The following is a 10,264-nucleotide window of genomic DNA, read 5'->3' on the forward strand; positions in this document are numbered from 1 at the left end:
TTCACTCCTATGTGGAATTTAAGAAACAAAATAAATAAAGGGAGAAAAAAAGGGAGAGAGACAAACCAAGAAACAGACTCTTAGCTATAGATGATACTGAGGGTCACCAGAGGGGAGGCAGCTGGGGGGAATGGGGGAAACAGGTGATGGAGATGGAGGAGTGCATGTGTTGTGAGGAGCACCGGGTGAGTGGATGGAAGTGTTACCTCACCGAAGTGTATGCCTGAAACTAGTATCCAGTTAACTAACTGGAATTTAAATAAAAACTTTAAAAAGTTGTATTGAATTAGTTGTCAAGTTTAAATAGTTAGATTTCACAGAAAAATCCAGATTTGTTATTTAAAAAAGGAGGGGGGATTTGACAACACGGGGCCTACATTTCCAAAGGGCAAGGATTGACTAGTTTTCCAATCCCCGAACCCCCCCCCCCCCCCCCCCCCCCCCCCCATGGTTCCCTCAAGGCCTTTATGTTTTTAACTTCCATGCCTGGCTATGCAAGCCCTGGGGAGCTGACAGCCCTGAGTCGTGGCACACAGGTGTGTCTCAGATTCACTGGTAACTTCTTTCCACGGCGGGTCCCAGATGGGCTCCTTGGATTTTGGGTGGGGCTTGGACCAGAATCCTTCTCACAGGTATTGTGATGCAGAGGCTCCCTCCTCATCAGCCTGGAGGGCTGGGGGGGCTGCAGGGCGGGGGTCTATAGCTGCTCAGCCCCGCTGATCCAGGTAAGAGGAAATGGTCCTCAACACAACTTGCGGCAAGTACAGTGGGGCTGGGAGTTCAAGGTTATGCCTGCGAGAGGCGCCCTGAGTGCAACTCCTCTGAGTTGCTGGAGAAGTCCTGAGCTGTTCAACCTTGGCTGCACCCTAGAACCACTTGGGGGAATTTTCAACCCGTGCACCCCAATCCCATGCCCCACTGCTGGACCAATTAGAACCGGTGAGGATGAGAACACAGGTGTCTGCGTTTTAAAGCTCCCCAGGTGATCCCAGTGGGCTCCGAGGGGTGAGGAGCAGGACGCAAAACCCAGCGCCTTCTCTGAGCCAGATCTGGTATGGACTGTAGAGACGCAGAGGTGAGTGAGCAGAGTTCCCAGATAGGGAGCTGACTTTACAGTAAGTGTGGTGAGTACTCTGCGGGAAGCCACGCGGGGAGACTGAAACCATCTCCCCCCATGCTCTGGAGGAGAGGCCTGGGCTAAGTCTGGGGAGTAAATACCATCCAGCCACATAAAGAAGGGGAGGGAAAATCCCAGCCAAAGCAAGGGTACAGTCCAAGACTCTGAGGCCCGAGTGGAGGGGGAGGAGGTGGAGCTGAAGGTTGTCTGGCATAGCTGGATCAAGGCTGGGGTAGGAAGCAGAAGAGGCCACAGACGCAGGAAAGGGCCAAATCGCAAGGCGATTGAACTTGACCCTGAAGCTAACAGGCACCTCTGGAGGGTTTAAAGGCAAGGAGTCATAGGGCTAAGAAAAAAAAAAAAAAAACATGAAGAGCTCATGATGAGCTGGAGTTACCAAGGAGGGCTTCCTGGAGGAGGTCAGACTTGAGTTGTGGGGGAGGCGTAGAATTTGGAAAGCTGGCAGAGAGGGAGAGGTGGGGGCATTTTGAAAAGCTCTTAAAAACCCTTCCCTCCCCCACACCCTTGGAAAACCTTTGCATCACACAGCCTGCCTGTGTTAAAGATGTGTTTGTTATTTGAAAGCTGTGGTTTCTCTTTAAGAGATTCTGGGCCCCATCCTTTGACTGAGAACCAGGAAGGAATGAAGAATGCATCCTCTTGCCCCGAGAGCTAATTATTGAAACTCTGTGGGCCTCCCTAGGTCTTATGGCGTCACTGACCTCTACCCCCCAACAGCCCCTCATTTCTAACTGGTCAGTTTTCAGTACATTTTTATGGGCTGCCCCACAGCCAGCTGGGAGCTTTCTTCCCATAAACTCTCCTTGAGACAAATAGCCAGGTCTCACATATTAAAATGAAAATGTCAAAGGGGTTGTTTAAAAAATATAAATATATATTTATACACATAAATACATATATAACCTCATTTGTGAAGCCTCAGCTCATAAAACCCATGTCAGAGTCCAATAACATCTGTCCTTTTTTTCTGCAAAGCTGAGGGTCAAGTTAGGATGTGGATAAAAATCACTTGATGGCTTGTTTATCCATTCACTCAACAACACTTACTGGGCATTTACTAGGTGCCAGGCTGTGAACTGGGCACCAAGATGAAAAGATGCCTCAGGCCTGATTGCTCCATTCCCCATAGCCCTCTAGGGCTCAAAATATTTTACAGAATGTTTACACATGCAATTTTGTGAGCTGTTTGTGCTGTTGTTCTCCCCATTTTTCAGAGGAGGAAATCGAGCCTCTTGAAGGTTGGATAACTTGCCCAGCATCATGATGTTAGTCGGTGTTCGAACTTGCTCTTAGGTCATCCAAGTTCACATCTAAGTTCTGTCTACTCTACCTTGCTGATTTTTAAGCAACACCATCTAACTGTTACTGGCTTACATAAGACGATAGCTCCAAGTTGATCTGTTACTTGTAATCTGCCCAGTATCTCTCCCCACCTAGAACCCTGGTTCCCTTTTTGGGGGAATTTCCCATTGTGAGGAAGGAAAAAAACTAGCCTTCATTTCCCATGGCCACCATTACTGTGAAAGCATAGTGAAGCCAGAGTCTTTGCCAGGGTCATCTCCTGCCTGGATAGAGATTAGGCATGTGTGAAATACAGCCTCAGCCAATCAGGGACTTGTTCCTTAAGCTGACTCTTGAGTGAGTGGTGAGGGGACCGTTGCAGCTAAAATTCACTCTCAGTAGAGGCCCCTGGATCAGACTGTGCCTGCAGCGTTCCATTGGCTGGGGTTTCCTTGACTCCCTTGGCTCTGCCCTTTGTTCAAGCCTGTTCTCCAGCCTCTTGTTGGTTCTGTGAGCCCTCACTGTCTTCCCACAAGTCCCTCCTTGCTGAAGATGGCCAGAGACGGTCCTGGTGACTTGTAACCAAGAATCCCAACTGATACAAGGCCATAGGTCCTCATCCTGTTTGCTGAGCTAGCAGGAAGTAGCCACCTTTCATGGTGCTGTGGGCACTGACCCAGGAGATTCTTACCAGGAAAGCCATTTTTGAAATGAAAATGTTGACACAGCCTCTGTTGCCAACGCCATAGAAATATCCCAGCCAATAGACCCAGCTGCTGCATCTTGAACAGCCAGGCATAATCTCCTGTTCTGTCTCACCACAGGAAGTTCCAGGCCTCTCCGCTCTTCCAGTGGCCACCAAGTTTGATCTTCTACAACCCCATTCCTATCTGGGTCCTTCTGGCCCCTTTCCTGTCCTGAGTGTGGTGAAGCAGGCTGAAGAAAACCCCAAGGGGATGGGCTGGGGGATACAGACAGAGTGCGGAAGGGTAAGGAATGGGGGAGAGACCTGCATATGTATCATCAGGTGCTCAGGAGATAAGCCCATCAGGGCCTGATCAGTAATCTGTAATCATATATATATATATATATATATATATATATATCACAAAAAATATATATATATCATTCATTCATTCACTCATTCATTTAGAGATAGCTTTATTTTAAGAAATTGGCTCTCAGGGTTGTGGGACTGCCACGCCTAAAGTCCACGGGCCAGGCTGACGACAGGCAGGAGTCAGTGCCAAAGTCCTGAGAAAGCATTTCTTCCTCCCCGGGAAACCCCAGGTTTTGCTCTTAAGGCCTTTAACTGATCAGATAAGGCCCACCCACGCTACCAGGGGTAATCTTCACTTAGATCAACTTACTGCAGATGGTAACCACATCTACCACATACCTTCACAGGCACACCTAAATCAGTGTTGGATCAAGTACCTGCGCGCTACGGCCCAGCCAAATGGATGCATAAAATTAACCATTGCAGATGGGCCATCCCAGAGGGCCGCCTCCTGGTAAGCCCCATAAGCTCCTCCTTCCCGGGTGCCCACTGCTCTGGACCCCCTCTCAGCCTCTCTTCTAACCACCCCCCCCCATACCCTGAGCCTGTCCAAGCCTCCCAGGTGAGAGCCAGACACTAACGATCTGAGCCACATCTGGAATGAAGAGCTCTTGAGCTCACAGCCTCCTACCCAGGGCGTGTCCCACACAAGCTGGGCGGCCTCCACGCAGCTCTGGCCCAGATGTTTCCTCTCCTCCGTGGCGGGAGGCCTATGGGATTTTGAGTTATAATCTTGGAAAAAGCTGCTATAAGACACAGAGCTGAGTGGTCCTAGCTAAACTTCTTGGAACTACTGTCCCACTTTAGGCCCAAAGATCAGGGAGCAGGACAGACCAAAGACAGAGACCAGACTTGAGAGTTTTCTTCTGAGGGCAGCAAAAGAGTGAGGATTATCTTGAAATAGCTGTAGAATTCTGGTGGCGGGATCCAGGCTCTCCAAGCTGAAAGGTCACGTAGGTGTTCCCCCCATCCAGGCAGAGACTCCCTCTGAAATTCATGAGAATGTCACGTATCACAGAACACTCAACCAGAAGGGTTTTTAAACAAGTTCTGGCAATAGAGAAACCTGAGGGGACTGCTGGAGATCCAACAAAAGCAACGTGACGTAAATCTCTGGGCAAGGAGGCAGAAGCTTCCATCACAGGATGGCTCATCTGCTGATTTACCACTTGACCTTGAACAAATTGTTCCTGGATGACCTTGAGCAAGCCTCACCTGCTCTTCAGGCACCAGCTACAAATGAGGAGCGGGTGGCCTGACTTGGAAGGTCTTCTCCAGTTGTTCTGACTTCCTGCTCCCCGAGGCCGGTATCTAACATGTTCTAGCTACGTGGCCTTGGGCACATCACTTAACCTCAACCTCAGATTCATCACCTGCAAAATGGGGGACTCATAATCCCCGCCTTGCTCATCTTGTAGAGTGACTTTGGGGATGGAGTGAGAGACGTGAGGGTCCCCTGGGTAAACTACAAAGCGCTATTCATATATAAACTATTGTCGTAAGATGAAATATTGTGCGATGTATCGAGGGTGTCTTAAACTGCACAAGCCCCTACGGGAGATCCAATAGCAATGTTCACAGGGGATAAAGGGCATGGGGGTTAAAGGCTCCGGAGCCAGACTGCCTGCGTTCCTGGCTCACCTCTGCCAAGGTTACTGTTTCTTCATGAGTGAAATGGAGTAATAATAGCTCGTGTGAAACCCAGGGCAATGCCTGGCGTGTGGCATATGTTCCATCCACCTTGGTGATCGTCATGAATATACTACCATAAAGCAAAGGAGGCAGAGTGGCTTGAAAGATGTCTGTAACCCTCCCTGGAAACATCTACCGTAGAATGGCATAGATGGACTAAATACCCAGTGCCCTTGCTTTGGGCATGAATCCTGTGTGTCTGTTGTCTGTCTAGCTATCAATTCTATATTTTATAATCACGCTATCTGTATCATATCAAAGTTCTGATTGAATGTAATATGTGGACCTAATTCATATGAGAGAGAAGACAAAATAACTATCCTATAATAAAAGCGGTGTTTGGTAGTCAAATCTTTTTTTTTTTTAATGTTTTATTTATTTATTCATGAGAGTCAGAGAGAGAGAGAGGCAGAGGGAGAAGCAGACTCCCCACCTAGCAGGGAGCCCGATGCGGGACTCAATCCCAGGACCCTGGGATCATGACCTGAGCCGAAGGCAGACGCTTAACCATCTGAGCCACCCAGGTGCCCCGTAGTCAAATCTTGATACAAGAGCCTTTGTGGAGAAAGACTAGGAACTACTCGTTCTAAATGTTATGCTTTGACCAGTGAGTAAGTCCGAAGCCCAAATTAGGAAGTGACTTACTTGAGGCCACCCAGAGAGGGAGAAACCAAGCTTACGTTCAGTTCACAGAATAACATAATGTCGTCAGAGGGGCCTTAGAGACCCCCGGTATTTGCTCAAGGCCACCACTCCTTGTCTTGACCCCTCTCTTAATGCACGATCACAATAACCTGTTGATGGGTCCATCCCTCCAGGCCCACCCACCAGCTCCGTCCTGTCCGGGGTTCTTCTTGAGGCCAGAGGCTGTGTCTTTCTCTCTATGACACGTCTCCCTCGACCGTCACCCCCTCTTCCTCACACAGCGCCCGCCCACAACACGTTTCCCTAAAAGGCTCCTGAACGTGGAAATGTGAGTAAAGCACCACTTTAACAGATGGGGAGACTACATTTCAGAGGAGGGAAGGGACCCACCTAGGGTCCTGCAGCAAGGCTCAGGGGGAGGGCCCGTCGTAGAATCTCCTGTGTCTCAGTGAAGTCTTCTTTCCTCCCCTCCTGGGCTGGAAGGGGGGCAGACATTTGCCTTCTCTCATTTACCCCAAAAGCCACAGGTAAAGGTGTTTATGGCTTGGCAGCTAACCAAGACCACAAGTACTTCAATAGGTCAGAGTCTGACCTTGTCAGATGTCGTTGTCATTGTTTTTCATGTTTAAATGGTGTTAACAATCCTGCTTTCTACTATAATTTGAAAACTCTCGGCACCTCCATGCCAAGGACATTATAAACTGACCCCCAAATTCGGGCAATGAAACACAGACCCACCTAGCTGGCCACCTGGCTTCAAGGGTAAAACTAACTTTACCATAGCTATTTCCCAAAATTGTATTACAACAATAATTATTCATATCTGTGAAAAGCATTTCTTCTTTGTAGAGCACTCGGAAAATATTTCCGAAACAAAATTATGCTCTCTCAAAATAAGTTAGTGCTGTACTTTGAAAGCAGGTGGATTTATGGTGTAGGAAGTACCTATACCTCAATAAAGCTTAAAAGACTGAAAATCACAAGCGACTTTTATCTTCTTCCTGTGCTTTTCCCTATTTTCCAAGTTGTCCCTCATCGGAAGAAAAAACTAGAGCAGTGCAGCGCATGGGGAAGGATGAATTAGCGCAAGGAGGGTGACCTCCCCTGGAGGTTCTGTGGCCTTTCGTAGTCTCCCGTGACAGGCAGGTGCTGAGACACAGCTGAGGGGAAGGGGACCCCGCTCCTCCCTCCCTATCGTGCATGACTCTGGACAAATCATGTCACCCGACCTCCATTCTCTCCCCTGCAACTGGATCTGGAGGCTGCCTTGCCAAGCTCCCCAAGCTCTGGCAGGCCTCTGTGACAGATGTGTTAGGACACCGTAACCGCGATGGCCCCACATACGTGACAGGTCGTGCTAGTACCAACCTCCTCTGCTGCACTCTCATCAAGGTCTCTACCAGATATTTCAAGGGTGCCTGGCTGGCTCAGTTGGAAGAGTCTGCGATGATCTCGGGGTCCTGAGTTTGAGCCCCATGTTGGGTATAGATTACTAAAAACAAATAAATTTCCAAATATTTTAAACATACAGAAAATAGAGAAAAAGTTTCAGGCTTGAGAAGGAGAAGGATTGCAGAGAACAGCTATGGACTGGCCACCCAGCTCTGTCAAATCTTGAGCCTCTGCCGTGTTTGCTTCAGATATTTTTAATTTCCTAAGAAATAAATCACCACAGATAGAATTAAATCTCCTGTGGGTCTCTTTCTGATCTCATTCCCAACTCTCCCTCCCAGAGGTAACCGCTAGTGTAAATTCAGTGACTTTGATTTCCCGCACACATTTTGACACTCTGTACCTGACTGTGTCTATATATATATATACATGTATATATGTATATATATATGTTGAATGTTTTGAGTGTTTCTAAAAACCTTTTTATATCACACTGCACCTATTCCACAACTAACTTGATGCTGGTTTTTTCTTTTTTTTATTCTAGAAAATATCTGTGTTGAAGCTGATAGCCTTGGTTTATTTTTACACCCGTATATCATTCCATTGTATGAACAGATCACGATTTATCTATCTGGACGGCTGTGGATGGACAATTAATTAAGGTCTAAGTTTTCAGCATTATAGGCAGAGTGAGTGGAGTAGGGTCACTGCATGGCAGATATGGGCATCTTGGACTTTATTAGAGGTAGTCAACACCTGTCCCATGTAGCGGGAGACACTTACGTCCCCATCAGTGGTGTATTAGGGTTCCACCCGTGCCAGGTGCTTAACACCCCACCACTCACCCCACGATGACAGACTTCTCACTCTGCCTGTCCGGTGGATATGAAATGGTGTAGCCCAGCTCTTTTCGTTTGCATGTCTCACATGACTGGTCAGGCTGAACTTTTCATATTTTTGGCCATTTAGATTCCCTCTTTTGTGAATGGCCCATTGATATCCTTAACCATTTATTTTTATTTTTATTTTTTTAGCAACTGGATTGTCTTTGTCTTGTTTGTCCCCACTTTCCAGCCACTCCTGCCAGATCCCAAAGGAAATTCAGATCATGGCACTTCCCACAGCTCTCTCTAGAAGATGTACGGCTTAGCTTATCACCTCACTCAGTCGCCCTGGTTTGCCTGTGGGCTGCAAATCGAGCTCAACCCCAAAGTCAGCTCACCTTCTCTTCCAACCTCACCTTCCATTGCTTCCCTCCACACTCCTAACTCCAGCCCCATAAACACAGCCTGCTCCGTCCCAGGCTTCCTGCACATACCATTCCCTCCACCTGGAAGGCTCACCTCCCTATTTCCAGATTCTACCTACGTGCCACCTTTCCCATGATATTTATACTCTTGTTCTCAATTCAAAGTTAGAGCTGCCTGTAAACAATCACTGGTGATGCTCTCTTTCTGGTGGCATTTCTTACTTCCTAGTGTGTAGGGCTTTAACAACTCACTTTGCATACCTTTTTTTCCTTTACAAAAGTATCTCCTCCTTCATTATGCTATTTTAATCTTCATTCATAATCTGATTTTAACCTCATCTATGCAACCGCCTGTGAAATGGGGTAGTGTTCATAAGTCCTTTGAACAGATGAGGAAACGGGGCCTAAAGGGGGACCAGCTCACCCAGATCCCATAGGGATCCCAAGGCGGAGCTGGACCCGAGGCAGGACTCTCCCAGCTCCACAGTCTAGATCACTGCACCATGCCCCTCGTATGTGTATGTGTGTGTTGTAGCTGCTTGTGTCCACACCTGATTCCCCCTGGAGACTGTGGGCCTCCTAGCTCCCACTCTAGTCCCCCGCCCAAGGGTGCCCTCAATGAGTATGTAATTTCTTGAAACTACAACAATCACAACACACCCACTGGGTGTCAGGGGCTGTGCATATATTAACTCTGATCTTCACAGCAACTCTATTTCGATAAGGAAACTCAGGGTCCCACAGCCAGTAATTAGTGGAGCTGGCCTTTCAGACCCAGAGGTAAGCCCTTCCTCCCATCGGCTCCGCCCCTCGCATCCTAAAGGCAGAACCAGCCGGCTGGGAAATCATACCCCCAGGCTGGGAGGCAAAGGGCCAAGAGTGGGCAACTTGACAGTGAGCAAGGAAGGCTGGGATGGGGATGTCCACTGACCACACCCATGATGCACACACTGTCCAGCCTCGCGGGGGTGTCTGCAGAATGGGATGGTAGCAGGTCAGAGGAGGACTGAGGGGTGGGGTGGGCGGTTGTTTGCCAAGTGTTCTCCACCCCATCCGCACAGAGAGTAAGTCTGGGAAGGGACAAGTCTGCCCTTTCTCCCCTGGGAAAGGACGCCATCTGACTGGGGCCATGACCGTTGCCTCCGTCTGCTATTCCTAGGACCCTGCATGTTGTCTTTCACCGTGTGCCAATTATTTATACGTTGTGTTTGTATATGTGGCATGTATTTGCGATTGCATCTTTGTGTTGTGTTGTGTGCGATATGTCGTTGGTGCACTTTCTCTCCTGTGTCTGTGTTGTTACTGAGTTGTGGGTCTATGCCTGTTGGTCGTCTACCTTTCGCGCATGTTCTGTTGTGTGTCTATGCTGTGCACACTGTCTCCGCTTGTATCTATGCCTATATTCTGTAAATGTCTCTGTTGTGTGTCGTGTGTTGGGACCTTGGGTCCGTGCTGGGTGCGCTGTGTACGTTTCCACCTTCGGCTGGTGCTGTGCCGCCGTCCACGCGGCGAGCGCGGGAGGCCGTGTGTTTACGCATGTGAGTCCCGTCCGCCGCCCCGGCTCCGCGGCCCCGCGGGCAGTCAGTGCGCGTCCGCAAGTCCCCGCTGCGCGTCTGGGCCAGCGGGAGGTCTGCGCCCCAGCCTACTGTATTTCCTCCGGCGGCGCGGGGCGGTGCTTCCGCGTGTGCCCGCGGCGTGGCCGGGTCGCGGCGGGCTCCGCGTCCCCGTGCTGTCGCGCCGCGTGCCTGCGCCCGGCGCGCGGGGCGGCGGGGATGCGCGCGCGCGGGGGGCGGGGGCCGGGGGC

This window comes from Callorhinus ursinus, unplaced genomic scaffold, assembly GCF_003265705.2.
Source record: "Callorhinus ursinus isolate GAN/ISIS: 27379988/994484 unplaced genomic scaffold, GSC_fseal_2.0 scaffold24, whole genome shotgun sequence".
In the NCBI taxonomy this organism is placed as follows: Eukaryota; Metazoa; Chordata; class Mammalia; order Carnivora; family Otariidae; genus Callorhinus; species Callorhinus ursinus.